At 46.8% G+C, this 14,437-nt stretch overlaps 1 pseudogene; it reads left to right on the forward strand.

Moving 5' to 3' along the window:
- The first annotated feature begins 854 nt into the window (after positions 1-854).
- LOC123076605 (non-specific phospholipase C2-like) lies at positions 855-1,715 on the forward strand (annotated as a pseudogene).
- The last annotated feature ends 12,722 nt before the right edge of the window (positions 1,716-14,437 follow it).

Genomic DNA, 14,437 nt, shown 5'->3' on the forward strand with positions numbered 1-14,437 from the left:
AGATCGTATGCGAGCAATTCAAGAGGAATTAGCTGAAGACGGAGAATACCATGTGGACCTTGACTTCGTATATAATTAGGAGATTATATTGTAAGAGATAATTATTGTATATATGTAGCCAGTAGTGTCGGATAGATATACGAGAACTTGTTGTTCGACCAATCTCTCGGAGAAGGAGAGGTGGTCGATATCACTTCTCTCTGTATGCATATGTTCATGACGATCTTCTGTTTCCTTCATTTTCTTACCAGCTAGCGTGTCTAGTCCTCTCTATACGTATATAGTACGTAGCGTTGACCAAGCACGGAGATAAGAGAGGACACTTCTCTCTATTAATTAGCTAGCTAACACAATATATGAAACACCTAAATTAACCCCCAAAACCCCCAACACCCCCCCTTTCAAAAAAAAAACCCCAGCCCCTGAAATGCTGACGCGTGGATGCCTATTGGTCCCGGTTAGTGCCACCAACCGGGACCAAAGGCCCTCCTGCCTGGGCTTGCCGCACCGGCCACGTGGAGGCCCATCTGTCCCGGTTCGTGTAAGAACCGGGACTAAAGGGATAGGGCATTAGTAACGACCCTTTAGTCCCGGTTCAAAAACCGAGACAAAAGGCCTTACCAACCGGGACAGATGACCCTTTTTCTAGTAGTGTACTGACCTTCCATGGTTAACCACCCAGACCAGAAGAATAACCCTCAGTGAAACCCGCGACACGACATGTCCACGACGACCACGCCATCTCTCCTCCCATGGAGGGGGTGGACGATCCCGCACTCCGTTCTCAAGTTTGTTGCCTCAATCTCAATACTCTGCCTGCCTACTGGGATTGGAGTTATTGATCTATTACGTTGCGTGCCAGTCCCCAGTGGAATGAGACGCTCATGGTCCTCACCTATGATGAGCATGGCGGGTTCTTAGACCATGTGCCCACGCCCGTCGACGGTGTTCCTAGCCCCGACAACATTGTTGGCCCGCCCCCATATAACTTCACGTTCAATAGGTTGGGGTGCGTGTCCCGGCCATCTTGATCTCTCCATGGATTGAGAAGGGAACAGGTCAGTCAGCACTTCTTTGTTAATATATGAAAACGGATGCTAGATTTGCTCGATGTACATTCATTGCTGATATCTGTTTCGGTTTCAGTTATGCATGGGCCGAATGGAAGTCCAACCCCGACCTCGCAATTCGAGCATTCTTTGATCCCCGCAACTGTGCAGAAGCTGTTCAACCTGCCACAGGATTTCCTGACCAAAAGGGACGCGTGGGCTGGGACCTTCGAAGGCGTCGTGCAAATCAGAACTCAACCGAGGACAGACTGCGCGCCCAGGTAATTTGTCAAGCTCAGCATACGACATGGTATTGCCACCTGGCTTGCTTTGTACTCTGTCTATGAGTAGTTTGCTTATCCATATAAGTTACGAAATGTGCAGAGGAACTCCCGACGCCGACGAGGAACCGGCAGACGGAGGCGAACGAGGAAGGCGAAGCTGAGCTCGTTCCAGCAGGAGACCGTGCAGCTGGCGGCTGTGCTAAACGGCGACTACCAGCTGAGCAGCCTGCAGGAGAGGATCAGGGAGAGGATGAACGTGAGGGAAGGCACCTCCTACATGAGGAGCGCGGTGAGGCGCTTCTTCGAGGCTGGCATGTCAGCCAAATGCTTACTTTCGTTATGCTTGTCCTGCAAAGCTGGATCTATGGTTCGGTTGCTTTGAATGCCTGTTCCGTCTCTGACCTGGCCCTTACCTCTTTCTTGACTCGTTTTTTCGCAGGTAAACAGATCCCATTGTAGTCTTCAACTGATTGCGCCCGAACCCCTCCATTAACGCATTGCGTTACCAGCCGAGCGAGCCCCGGAGCGAACCCCTCCTTGGCGAACCCCAATCTTCTCACCGGAAATTCCCCCGCCCCAGGTCCATCTCCACTTCCGCCTCCCACCATGCCCCGTCTTCCCAAGGTCGCCTTCACCTCCGCCCCTTATTTTCTCCCCGGCCCCAGATATACCCGCGAGGAGCATGGATAGCCCATCATCCGACCTCGTTCCTTTCAAAAACCAGAGCGAGGAGCAGCAGCAGCCGCCGGTCACCACCGGCTATTCTTTTGTCCACGTCGTCATACTCATCCGGTATCACCCCACCCAAGATCTGTACGTGAAATTATACAACACGCTTCTGATGTATTCACATTACAGTGCCGAAACAAACACTGTGAAGTAAGTTGATAACGTTACTACTCTGGCCCAAACAAAACCTCACATGGATCGTTACACCTTCGATCCCGCTGCGACCTGATACCCTTACCGTTTGCGTTACCATCCAGCGAACCAAACACCTCCTAAATGGAATGGAAGTGCTGTACCTGTAGGATGGATGGATTAGGCAATACATGTGCTGTAGTAAAACCAAACATTAGTACTGTGGTATACAAGCAATGCAGCATTCCACCAGTCAGCATTCGGCAACGTCCCCTGCTGACACAGACCGAATATGTTGGATCCTTGCAGCAACCTGCATGCTTTTTTATGAATCGTCATCAAGCAGGGCCAATATATATAGTTCATCCTGACCATCACCGTTGAGACTTGTGACTATAGACCTAACTAGCATAGCTAATTAACATGTCGACCTAAAAAGCCATGAAAAGTCAGGAGGCTAGGATCCTATTCCTAGCTCGGTTGGCACACTATATTACACAGAGCTCTCCGCCGGTGCGTTGGCCACCTCGGTTGGTGCCTACTTGCGGCCACCTGCTATTCGGTGTTCGTCTGCTCAAAAAGCTTCCCAATGGGGACCTTCCGCGTCTAGTACTTTATGCTGGCATCGCCAGCTGATATTGGTGAAAAAACCTATACAGTGTATGTGAGTTGATTTGGGTACGTGGCCAATGGCGACCTTCCGTTTATAGTACACATCACTTAAAACATTCCTTAATATATATTTTATAATTTCGAAAATTGAAAGGCTCTTAACATTGTGGTCTTGGGTACGAGCCCCAAGGTGGGCGTTCTATATTATTTTTTTGCATTTTTACATATTGATTTACTAGGAAAAAAAGTTGAAGTTGTTTTAAAAAACTTTCTACCCTTTTGCTTTAAATTAATTCACAAGTTGAATGTTTCGCATTGTTTTACTAAATAACCCCACTTTATCTTTGATTAGGTGGAATAAGGCGGAAAAAAAATGCAAACCTTTTATATGCGTCATAAAAGTAAAAGTTAAAACGAAAATATTTAAAGTTGTGATCTCTATAGTCGCCTTCTGCGTCTTGATTAAATTAAAATGTCCAACAAAAAAGATACCATCTGGTGAATGTTGACGTCTGATGGTGTCTTCATATAAAATCTACATAAAGTTTTTTTGCACAGACAACTTGTTATCCTATATTATTTTTTTGCATTTTTACATATTGACTTACTAGGAAAAAAATAGTTGAAGTTGTTTTTAAAAACTTTCTACGCTTTTGCTTTAAATTAATTCACAAGTTCAATGTTTCGTATTGTTTTACTAAATAACCCCACTTTATCATTGATTAGGTGGAATAAGGCGGAAAAAAAATGCAAACCGTTTATATGCGTCATAAAAGTGAAACTTAAAATGAAAATATTTAAAGTTGTGATCTCTATAGTCACCTTTTGCGTCTTGATTAAATTAAAATGTCCAACAAAAAAGATACCATCTGGTGAATGTTGACATCTGATGGTGTCTTCATATAAAATATTTGCACGGACAACTTGTTATCCTATTTTTTTTTTTGCATTTTTACATATTGACTTACTAGGAAAAAAATAGTTGAAGTTGTTTTAAAAAACTTTCTACCCTTTTGCTTTAAATTAATTCACAAGTTCAATGTTTCGTATTGTTTTACTAAATAACCCCACTTTATCGTTGATTAGGTGGAATAAGGCGGAAAAAATGCAAACCGGTTATATGCGTCATAAAAGTGAAAGTTAAAACGAAAATATTAAAGTTGTGATCTCTATAATCGTCTTTTGCGTCTTGATTAAATTAAAATGTCCAACAAAAAAGATACCATCTGGTGAATGTTGACGTCTGATGGTGCCTTCATATAAAATCTTTGTACATACAACTTGTTATTGTAGACAATGGCTTCCAACAGAAATGTATGTGGAAAATAAAAGTTTCTCCTAAAATTAAAGTGTTTTATGGCTGATGGTTAAGAAGAGCATATTAACCAAAGACAATTTTATTATGAGAGGTTGAATAGGTAAACAAATGTTTTGATTTTTGAACAAATTGCCCGTCTAGCTCAGTCGGTAGAGACCAAGGCTCTTAACCTTGTGGTCTTTGGTTCGAGCCTCAAGGTGGGCGTCCAAATTTTTTTTTTTTGCATTTACATTATTGATTTAATAGGAAAAATTACTTGAAGTTGTTTTAGAAATCTTTATACCCTTTTGCTTTCAATTAATTCACAAGTTCAATGTTTCGTATTGTTTTACTAAATAACCCCACTTTATCGTTGATTAGGTGGAATAAGGCGGAAAAAAAACGCAAACCAGTTATATGCGTCATAAAAGTGAAAGTTAAAACAAAAATATTTAAAGTTGTGATCTCTACAATCGCCTTGTGCGTCTTGATTAAATTAATATGTCTAACAAAATAGATACCATCTGGTGGATGTTGATGTCTGATGGTGTCTTCATATAAAATCTTTGTACAGACAACTTGTTATTGTAGATGGCTTCCAACAGAAATGTATGTGGAAAATAAAAGTTGCTCCTAAAACTAAACTGTTTCATGGCTGATGGTTAAGAAGAGGATATTAACCAGAGACAATTTTCTGATGGGAGGTTGAATAGGTAAACAAATGTTGTGCTTTTTGTGGTATTGTTCATCTTTTTGTTTCAAATGCTTAGTTGCTAAATGGTTTGGAGTTTGTTCAAATGTGCTTTCGATTTGAAAAAATTTCCTGGCAGCTTAATCACTTGTTTTCGTGTTTGGATTATATGTTTTTCAAAGATAAATAAGAATCGGCTATTGTTGGTGGCTTCTGCATTGTTCTGGACTATATGGAGATGCATGAAGAATATTGTGTTTGAGAGAAAACATAAATAAGATCCTATTATTCTCCTCAAATTGATAAGTCGTTGGATATCTTATTGGGCCATTCTGTAGATAAGGAAAATCGAAGGGTGCTGATGCTGGGGGTAAGAGTCATAGAGCATGCGGCAAATGAGGTGTAAACCAAGAGTTCTCGGGAATCAGTGGCTTATGCTAGACTAGTCCTTTGGAATTTTTTTGGAGGCTGAACTTTGCTTGGTGATGTCTGTCCCCTAAATGTTGATGTCCGCTTTTGTATTTGCTCTAGTTTGGTGCTGGTAGTTTCTAATGTTACTGAGTTTATAACTCTGGTATTTTTTGTAATGTTTGTGTCCACCCTTGTTGTGGCGTTGGAGGCTAGATTCTTCATCCGGTGAGCTGGTTTTCTTTCAAATGTTTTGCCGCTTGGTTTGATGATGTTTTAGCTTTACTAATTTTTTTGGTGGTGTTAGTTTGTAAGAAATGAATCAGATGGTTTCTTTAATAGAAATCAAAGAGGAAGGCTCTCTTTTGCTTCAAAAATGTAATTGCATTGAATTTGCAATTAGGTTAAGTCAATTTTATGGGAGGTGGAACGGTCAGACGAGGAAGAACGTTGGAGGAAGAAGAAAGTTGAATCTTAAATTAGCAGGCCTAGAAAATTTACTTACCCAAAATAACCTTTCAGGCAACATAAGTATAGCCGGTCCCTAAATAATTTAGTAGGGACCATTTGGATGTGTTTTGTTATTTGGATGCTATGAGTCTGAAATCGGAACAATACTGTATAACACTAGCGGATATTCGGTTACTCCCTCGTGAATGAAATAGCAGGTCCTGCATCCCTCTAAAGGGTTTGGAGCCCAGGATGACAAGTCGACCCTTTCACATTCACATTTTCCATTCATTTCGGGCATGTGAATTCCTCAAGAAACACAAAATCCAATTACAAGAGTATCGACAATAGATCAATGACTGTGCATCATCGTTACAAATTTGTACTAGGACTATATATATAACAATCAAATGAATGAATGAACGAACGAATGAACGAGCGAAGGAGCTTCTATATGCAAGACGATAATAGGAGTATATGCTTGGGTCCAGGCGCTAGGTAGCTAGCTCATCGGCGTCGGCGTCCCTGTCCAGCGACGCGAACAGCGCCCTCTGCTCGCCCGATTTTGACATAACCATGCCGGATGGTCGAGGCTAGAGAGGTTGTAAAGACTTTAGTAGCTGATCTTGATCCTGCCTGGGCTTCCTAGATCCTCTGGTGCATGATCCTCAGGTGCGGGTGTGCATATATACTCTAGGCACGACGCTGCCTGTCCTTGGAAGCTTCACGACATGAGGAGAGATGCCGTGGTCGTCGCGGACATGCCGCGTCGCGGGTTGGACTGGGGGTTATTATTCTTCTGGTCTGGGTGGTCACTGGTCAACCACGGCATGCAAGTCAGTATTCTCAAGGAAATGGATTCCAAGCTTTCGCGTGGCGTCCGTGTGTCGATTAATTCGAGAAACGAAGAAAAGCGCGCGGGGAATGAAGCGGCGAAATCTGTTGCTTCGATCCGGGAGAGGAAAAGCCGGAAAGATGTGTGTGTTTTTTTTTCCGAAAAGATGAGTGTTGGTTTCGCGTCCGTGCGGTCCGACTTGGCAAAAGGTGTCGGCGTCGGTTGGCGACGCGTGTAGTCTTCTGGCCGCCCCCGCGTTCGCGTGCGTGGGTTCGTAAGCAAATTCATTCCATGTCATTTCAGCATCTTGCCACTGCTGTTGCATTGAGCAATTGTATTTTTTTCAATTGTTTGGTTGGGAGCGTTGATGCAACGCGTACACATTTCACTTGCCTCCGCTCAATAATTGTGCGTGATTTCCGAGATAGGTTTGCTTGGTTTCGTTAGGGTATCTCCAAAGCGAACCACCGGCCACAACCGTTCGGACCTCCGAACGTGTGTAGCCTTTGAACAAGGGTCTGTATCGGTCTGCCGATTGAGCCGAACGCATTTTCTGCAAAGTCAAAACAAACGTGGGAGGCTTTTGCGAAAGTCCGAACAGTAGCCATGCGGGACTCCGACACCCCCGGCCATCCAAAACTCATCCCGGACCCCATGCATCCATGATCCATCCTCCCATCTTTCTCTACCCTTCTGGAACTCGACCACTCCGTCTCCTCCAATGCTACACCCGAGCTCCACGCCGCTTCTCCTCCGCCGCAATTATGATCCTATTATTCTCAACAAACTGATATATCACTGGATATCTTCTTGGGCCATTCTGTAGATAAATGAGGAAAATCAAAGGGTGTTGATGCTGGGGCAAGAATCATAGAGCATGTTGCAAATGAGGTGTATAGAGCTTCACAAGGGTGGAGACTAGGAGTTCTTAGGGATCAGTGGCTGATGCTGGACTGATGCTTTTGAGTTTTGCTGGAAGCAGACTTTTGCTTGGTGATGTCTTTCCCATGGATAATGATGTCTGCCTTGAATTTATCTTCTGTATTTATAGTTGTGGTTTGGCTCTAGGTTTTGTGCTGGTAGTTTCTAATGTTGTTGAATTTAAAACTTTGGTGGTTTGTATAATATGTTTGTGTCTGCCCTTGTTTTTGGCATTGGAGTCTAGGTTCTTCATTTGGTGCGCTGGTTTTCTTTCAGATGTTTTGCCGCTTGGTTTGATGATGTTTTTAACTTTGTTGTAGTTGCTGGTGGGAGTTAGTTTGTAAGATACTAACCAAATAATTTCTTTAATAGAAATCAGAGAGCAAGGCTCTCTTTTTCTTAAAAAAATGTAAGTTCATTGAATGTGCAATTTGGGTAAGTCGGTTTTGTGGAAGGAGGAACGGTCGGTCAAAAAAAAAAAACTGGAGGAAGAAGAAAAAAAAGATGCGGTTGGATCTTAGTCTTCCGGCATAGAAAATTGAATAGTGGCCCTAAATAATTTTTAGGTAACTTACACATATCTGTGCCTAAATAATATAGTAGGAACCTTTTTCTTATGTGTTTTGGTATATTGGGTGCTATGACTCTCAAGTGTAAAACATATAACCCGAGCGTGTATTTGGTTACTCCTAGATTTTTAATTGAAAAACTGTCATATGCAACCCTCCAAGTGCTTGTTCGGTTACGCCCATAGACGCGGGGTTCCCTGCTCAATCCAAGAGGGTCCATAGGTATCACATTTGCCGGGGTACCCCGGCCCATCTGTTCGTACGCGACCTGAGGCGTACTCTCGGTGGCGGCGAAGCCCAATGTGAACTCGGCTACAGCGGCTACCTGCTGGGAGGGGTTTAACCGAACATGATCAGTTGAGGGAGGAATTGAGGGGATCTAGAGGTTTAATTCCTACATGGATTGGATGAGGGAGTAGGGATCACCCATTCCCTGGGTGGATTGAATCCCCTAGTGGTTGGTCCCCTGACTACCGAAAAAGGGTTTGGAGCCGAGGATGACAAGTGAGCCGCTTCACAGTCACGTTTTCCAGTCATTTCCGGCATCTGAATTCCTCGAGGAACCCAGAATCCAATTCCGAGAGCACCGACAATCGATCGAGACCAACAGTATTCACATAGAACAATTACTGTCTGTGCATTATCACTACAAATTTTGTACTACTACCATGTTGTAGAGAATTATGCAACTCACGATATATTGATCGGGTGCAATATGCACGTATATATAAGTACAGGAGGTGGCCACGTCCTCAACTATGCATGGAAGGAGGAGGGCTTGTTGTACAAGAAATACACATGTATTATCTACATCTCACCACCCCCCCCCCCCCCCCCCCCCCCCCGCAGTCGAAGCGGCACCATGGTCGACGCAAAGACTGGATCAGAACTCCTCAAAGGACGCGGTAGACAAGCCCTTGGTCATGATGTCAGCGAACTATTGGGACGTAGGGACATGTAACACGCGTACATGACCAAGAGCTACCTGTTCCCGAACAAAGTGGATATCAATCTCAATGTGCTTCGTGCGTCGATGATGAACCGGGTTGGCGGAGAGGTAGACTGCAGAAACGTTGTCACAGTAGACAATCGTGGCCTTGTCAACCAGAGACAAGAGCTCATGCAGAAGCTGACGAAGCCAGGAACACTCGGCGACGACGTTGGCAATGGCGCGGTACTCCGCTTCAGCACTAGAGCGGGAGACAACAGGCTGCCGCTTGGATGACCAGGATATGAGTGATGGTCCAAGGTAGACGCAAGAACCAGAAGTCGAGCGGCGCGTGTCAGGGCATCCGACCCAATTGGCGTCAGAATAAGCCGTCAGGTCTAGAGAGGACGAAGCCTGAAGTGACAACCCAAGATCCAAGGTGCCACGGATATAGCGCAGTATGCGCTTGACCGCGGTCCAGTGAGCATCACAAGGAGCATGCATATGGAGGCACACCTGCTGCACAGCATACTGGAGCTCCGGATGAGTAAGAGTGAGGTACTGAAGAGCACCAACAATCGACCTATAGAACGGAGCATCTGAAGCAGGAGAACCATCTGTAGCAGAGAGCTTGGCCTTCGTATCGACAGGTGTGGCAGCCGGTTTGCAGTTAAGCATCCCGCACGGTCCAGAAGCTCATGAGCATACTTCCGCTGCTGAAGAAAAAAGCCACCTGCTCGACGAATAACCTCGATCCCGAGGAAATAGTGCAGAGGACCTAAGTCCTTAATGGCAAACTCAGCACGAAGACGATCAGTGAGCTGTCGAAGAAGGGCAGTCGAGCATGCTGTCAAGATGATGTCATCGACATAGAGCAGCAGGAAAGCAGTAGCATCACCCTGGTGGTAGACAAACAGTGAGGCATCGGAGCGAGTGGGGCGGAAGCCAAGCTGAGTAAGAAATGCTGCGATGCGCTGGTACCACGCGCGCTGAGCCCGTACAAAGACCGAGAGAGCAAGCACACATGATCCGGAGAAGACTCATCAATGAACCCAGTCGGCTGCTGACAGAATACCTGTTCCTCAAGATGACCATGAAGAAAAGCATTCGAAACATCCATCTGGTGCACAGGCCAGGAGCGAGAGACCGCTAGCTGAAGAACAGTCCGAATCGTCCCGGGTTTGACAACCGGGGCGAAAGTGTCGGTGAAGTCAACACCTGCTCGTTGACGAAAGCCCCGAACGACCCAACAAGCCTTGTGTCGGTCAAGAGTACCATCCGGATGAAACTTGTGCTTGAACACCCACTTCCCGATAATGATGTTAGCCTGAGAAGGACGGGGGACGAGCTGCCAAGTGTGATTGCGCTGCAATGCGTCAAATTCCTCATTCATCGCGGCGAACCACATGGGGTCGCGAAGCACGGAACGGGCGGAGGTCGGCAGGGGTGACGGTGACGAGCGAGACGTCGAAGCCACACAGGTGTACTCATCCGGAGGGTAGCGAGTGCTCGGCCGATGGACACCCAGGCGCGAGCGAGTGACAGGGCCAGCGGGCGGTGGCACCACAGCAACCACCGGTGCCGGCGCCAGTCCCGGCGGTGAAGAAGCCGGCGACATGCCCGGCTGCGAAGAGGCCGACGACATGCCCGGGGCAGAAGCTGGCGATCCCGGCGACCAAGCCGGCGTAGCAGCCAGCGAGGCCAGCGAGGCCAGTGAGACTGGCGAGGGCGGGCCAGAAACTGGCGAAGAAGGGGCCGGGGAGGCCGGCTCGGAGGCCGGCGCGGGACCCGGCGATGAAGCAGCCGGAGAGGCCGGCGTGGTGGCCGGCTCGGAGGCCGGTGAGCCTGGCGAAGCAGCGGGCAGGAGCCGGAGTGCCACGCGTCCAGGGGGCGCCCTACGCCGTTGGGCGAAGCCAGGGCGGACAGGGTCGGCCAGAGAGGGGCTGCGCGCCGATGTAGAAGCCTCCTGCTGTTCCTGTTTAAAAGGAAAACACAACTCGTCAAAATAAACATGTCGGGATGTGATGACACGGTGGGAAACCGGATCATAGCATCTATAGCCCTTGGTGTTAGCCGGGTAACCGAGGAAGACACACGGAAGGGAACGAAGAGCGAGTTTATGAGGAGAGGTGGCGGCAATACTAGGATAACAAAGACAACCGAAAATACGAAGACCGTCATATGAAGGAGGAGACCCAAAGAGGACGTGGTGAGGTGTAAAGTTCCACCGGGTGCGACAAGGACGAAGGTTAATGAGGAGGGTGGCAGTAGCGAGAGCGTCGGGCCAGAAGTGAGGTGGCATGTATGCGTGGAAGAGGTGGGTACAGACGCAATCGTTAAGAGTGCGAAGAATGCGTTCCGCCCGACCGTTCTGCTGTGAAGTGTATGGACATGTAAGACGAAAAACAGTGCCATGTGTGGAGAGAAGATTGCGGATGGTGGTGTTGTCGAATTCTTTCCCGTTGTCAGTTTGCAAAGCTAGAATGGGACGACCGAATTGCATAGACACGTAAGAGTAGAAGGCCGTAAGAGTAGCAGCAACTTCAGACTTCTTACGTAATGGAAAGGTCCACACAAAGTGAGAAAAGTCATCCAAAATAACGAGCTAATATGAAAAACCAGTGTTACTAGCAACAGGAGAGGTCCAGACATCACTATGAATTAACCCAAAAGGTAACGACGCAACTGTAGATGAAGCACTAAAGGGAAGGCGAACATGTTTGCCCAGACGGCATGCGTGACAAGATTGCGCATCCGTTTTATTACATGTAAAAGAAAAATCCCTAATAATTTGACGAAGAGCAGTGGAGCTAGGATGACCGAGACGGGCGTGCCAAAGATCAACGCCGGCGGAGAGTGCAACTGGTCCAGCATGTGAAGATGATGGAGGCTGGACGGAGTATGTATCGCCGGGACTGTCACAGCGGTGAAGAACCATCCGGGTGAGGGCGTCCTTAATAGAGAAACCAACTTCGTCAAATTCCACAGTTACAGAGTCATCACGAGAAAGTTTACGAACACAAACTAAATTCTGAATAAGCTCAGGAGACACGAGAACATTATTAAGATAAAGTGGTCTAGAGTTTGAGGGAAAATTTGTGGAACCAATATGAGTGATAGGAAGACCAGCACCATTACCAACAATGATACGGGAGGAAGTGTGAATAGGAGACGCGGAGGAGAGGTTACCCGGGTAAGCGGCCATGTGCGAAGATGCACCGGTGTCCATAAACCAATCGCAACCGCCGGAATAAGCCCCGGTCGGAGGCTGTTGGTGAAGTGCAGCAAGCAGGGCTGGATCATAAGAGACCGGCGCGGGGTAGCCCGAGTAGCCGGTCACGCCAGTGCTAGCAGTTGGCCCGCCATAGCCAACTGGAGCAGGAGCGTAGTAGGTTGGTCGAGCGACCGGACCGAATTGCTGACCGACGAAGAAGGCCTGATGGCCGGAGGGACCGGGCCCAAGGAGGCTTGGAGCGGCGGGGGGGGGGGGGCACGGGTATAGTGTAGGCGTGCACAAACCCGGTCCAGGGGTTGTGGCCACCCCCCAAGGCGGCGTCGGTTGCTGTTGGACGGGCCCGGCGCGCGGCTGTTGCTGCTGCTGTTGGCCTTTGCCGTGGCCACGGCGCCTCTGGTGCGGCTGCTGTTGCGGCAAGTGTTAGGGAAGAGCCGCAGCCGCGGCAGGGGCCGGAGGCCGCTGCTGGTACGGGGCGCCATAGGTGCCGTGCTGCGCTAGAGGAGCCGGTGGCCGGGGCGCCTGGAACGGCGCTGGAAAGCCGGGGGCGCACCCGAGGGCGGAGGGCCACCGCGCGCGTAGCTGGCGGCGAAGGCAGTGTGAACGGCACGGGAGCGAAGATGCTTCAACCGGCGTTCCTCGAGACGAAGATAAGCCACCGCCCGCTGATAACCCACAAGTATAGGGGATCCCAACAGTTTTCGAGGGTAGAGTATTCAACTCAAATTTATTGATTCGACACAAGGGGAGCCAAAGAATATTCTCAAGTATTAGCAGTTGAGTTGTCAATTCAACCACATCTAGATAACTTAGTATCTGCAGCAAAGTATTTAGTAGCAAAGTAATATGGAAGTAACGGTAGCGGTAGCAAAGTAATATTTTTGGGTTTTGTAGTAATTGTAACAGTAGCAACGGAAAAGTAAATAAGCGGAGAACAATATGTGAAAAGCTCGTAGGCATTGGATCGGTGATGGAGAATTATGCCGGATGCGGTTCATCATGTAACAATCATAACATAGGGTGACACAGAACTAGCTCCAATTCATCAATGTAATGTAGGCATGTATTCCGAATATAGTCATGTGTGCTTATGGAAAAGAACTTGCATGACGTCTTTTGTCCTACCCTCCAGGGGGGCAGGCGCGCCCCCATCCTCGTGGACAGGTGGTCGGCCCCCTAGCCTTGATTCTTTCGCCAATATTTTTTATTATTTCCAAAAATAATCTCTGTGGAGTTTCAGGTCATTCCGAGAACTTTTGTTTCTGCAGATAAATAACACCATGGCAATTCTGCTGAAAACAGCGTCAGTCCGGGTTAGTTCCATTCAAATCATGCAAGTTAGAGTCCAAAACAAGGGCAAAAGTGTTTGGAAAAGTAGATACGACGGAGACGTATCAACTCCCCCAAGCTTAAACCTTTGCTTGTCCTCAAGCAATTCAGTTGATAAACTGAAAATGATAAAGAAAAACCTTTACAAACTCTGTTTGCTCTTGTTGTTGTAAATATGTAAAGCCAGTATTCAAGTTTTCAGCAAAGATTATGAACTAGCCATATTCACAATAACACTTCGGTCTCATGTTTACTCATGTCAATGGCATAATCAACTAGCGAGCAATAATAATAAATCTTGGAGGACAACACTTTCTCAAAACAATCATGATACGATAGAACAAGATGGTATCTCGCTAGCCCTTTCGGAGACCGCAAAACATAAATGCAGAGCACCTTTAAAGATCAAGGACTGACTAAACATTGTAATTCATGGTAAAATAGATCCAGTCATAGTCATACCCAATTATAAATTAATAGTAATGGGTGCAAATGACAGCGGTGCTCTCCAGCTGGTGCTTTTTAATAAGAGGGTGATGACTCAACATAAAAGTAAATAGATAGGCCCTTCACAGAGGGAAGCAGGGATTTGTAGAGGTGCCAGAGCTCGATTTTAAAATAGAAATAAATAATATTTTGAGCGGCATACTTTCATTGTCAACATAACAACCAAGAGATGGCGATATCTCCATGCTACACACATTATAGGCGGTTCCCAAACAGAATGGTAAAGTTTATACTCCCCCTCCACCAACAAGCATCAATCCATGGCTTGCTCAAAACAACGAGTGCCTCCAACTAACAACAGTCCCAGTGGGAGTTTTGTTTGCAATTATTTTGATTTGATTTGCATAAAGCATGGGACTGGGCATCCCGGTGACCAGCCATTTTCTCGTGAGTGAGGAGCGAAGTCCACTCCTCTTGAGAATAACCCGCCTAACATGGAAGATAAAGACAACCCTAGTTGATAC

This window comes from Triticum aestivum, chromosome 3D, assembly GCF_018294505.1.
Source record: "Triticum aestivum cultivar Chinese Spring chromosome 3D, IWGSC CS RefSeq v2.1, whole genome shotgun sequence".
Taxonomy (NCBI): domain Eukaryota; kingdom Viridiplantae; phylum Streptophyta; class Magnoliopsida; order Poales; family Poaceae; genus Triticum; species Triticum aestivum.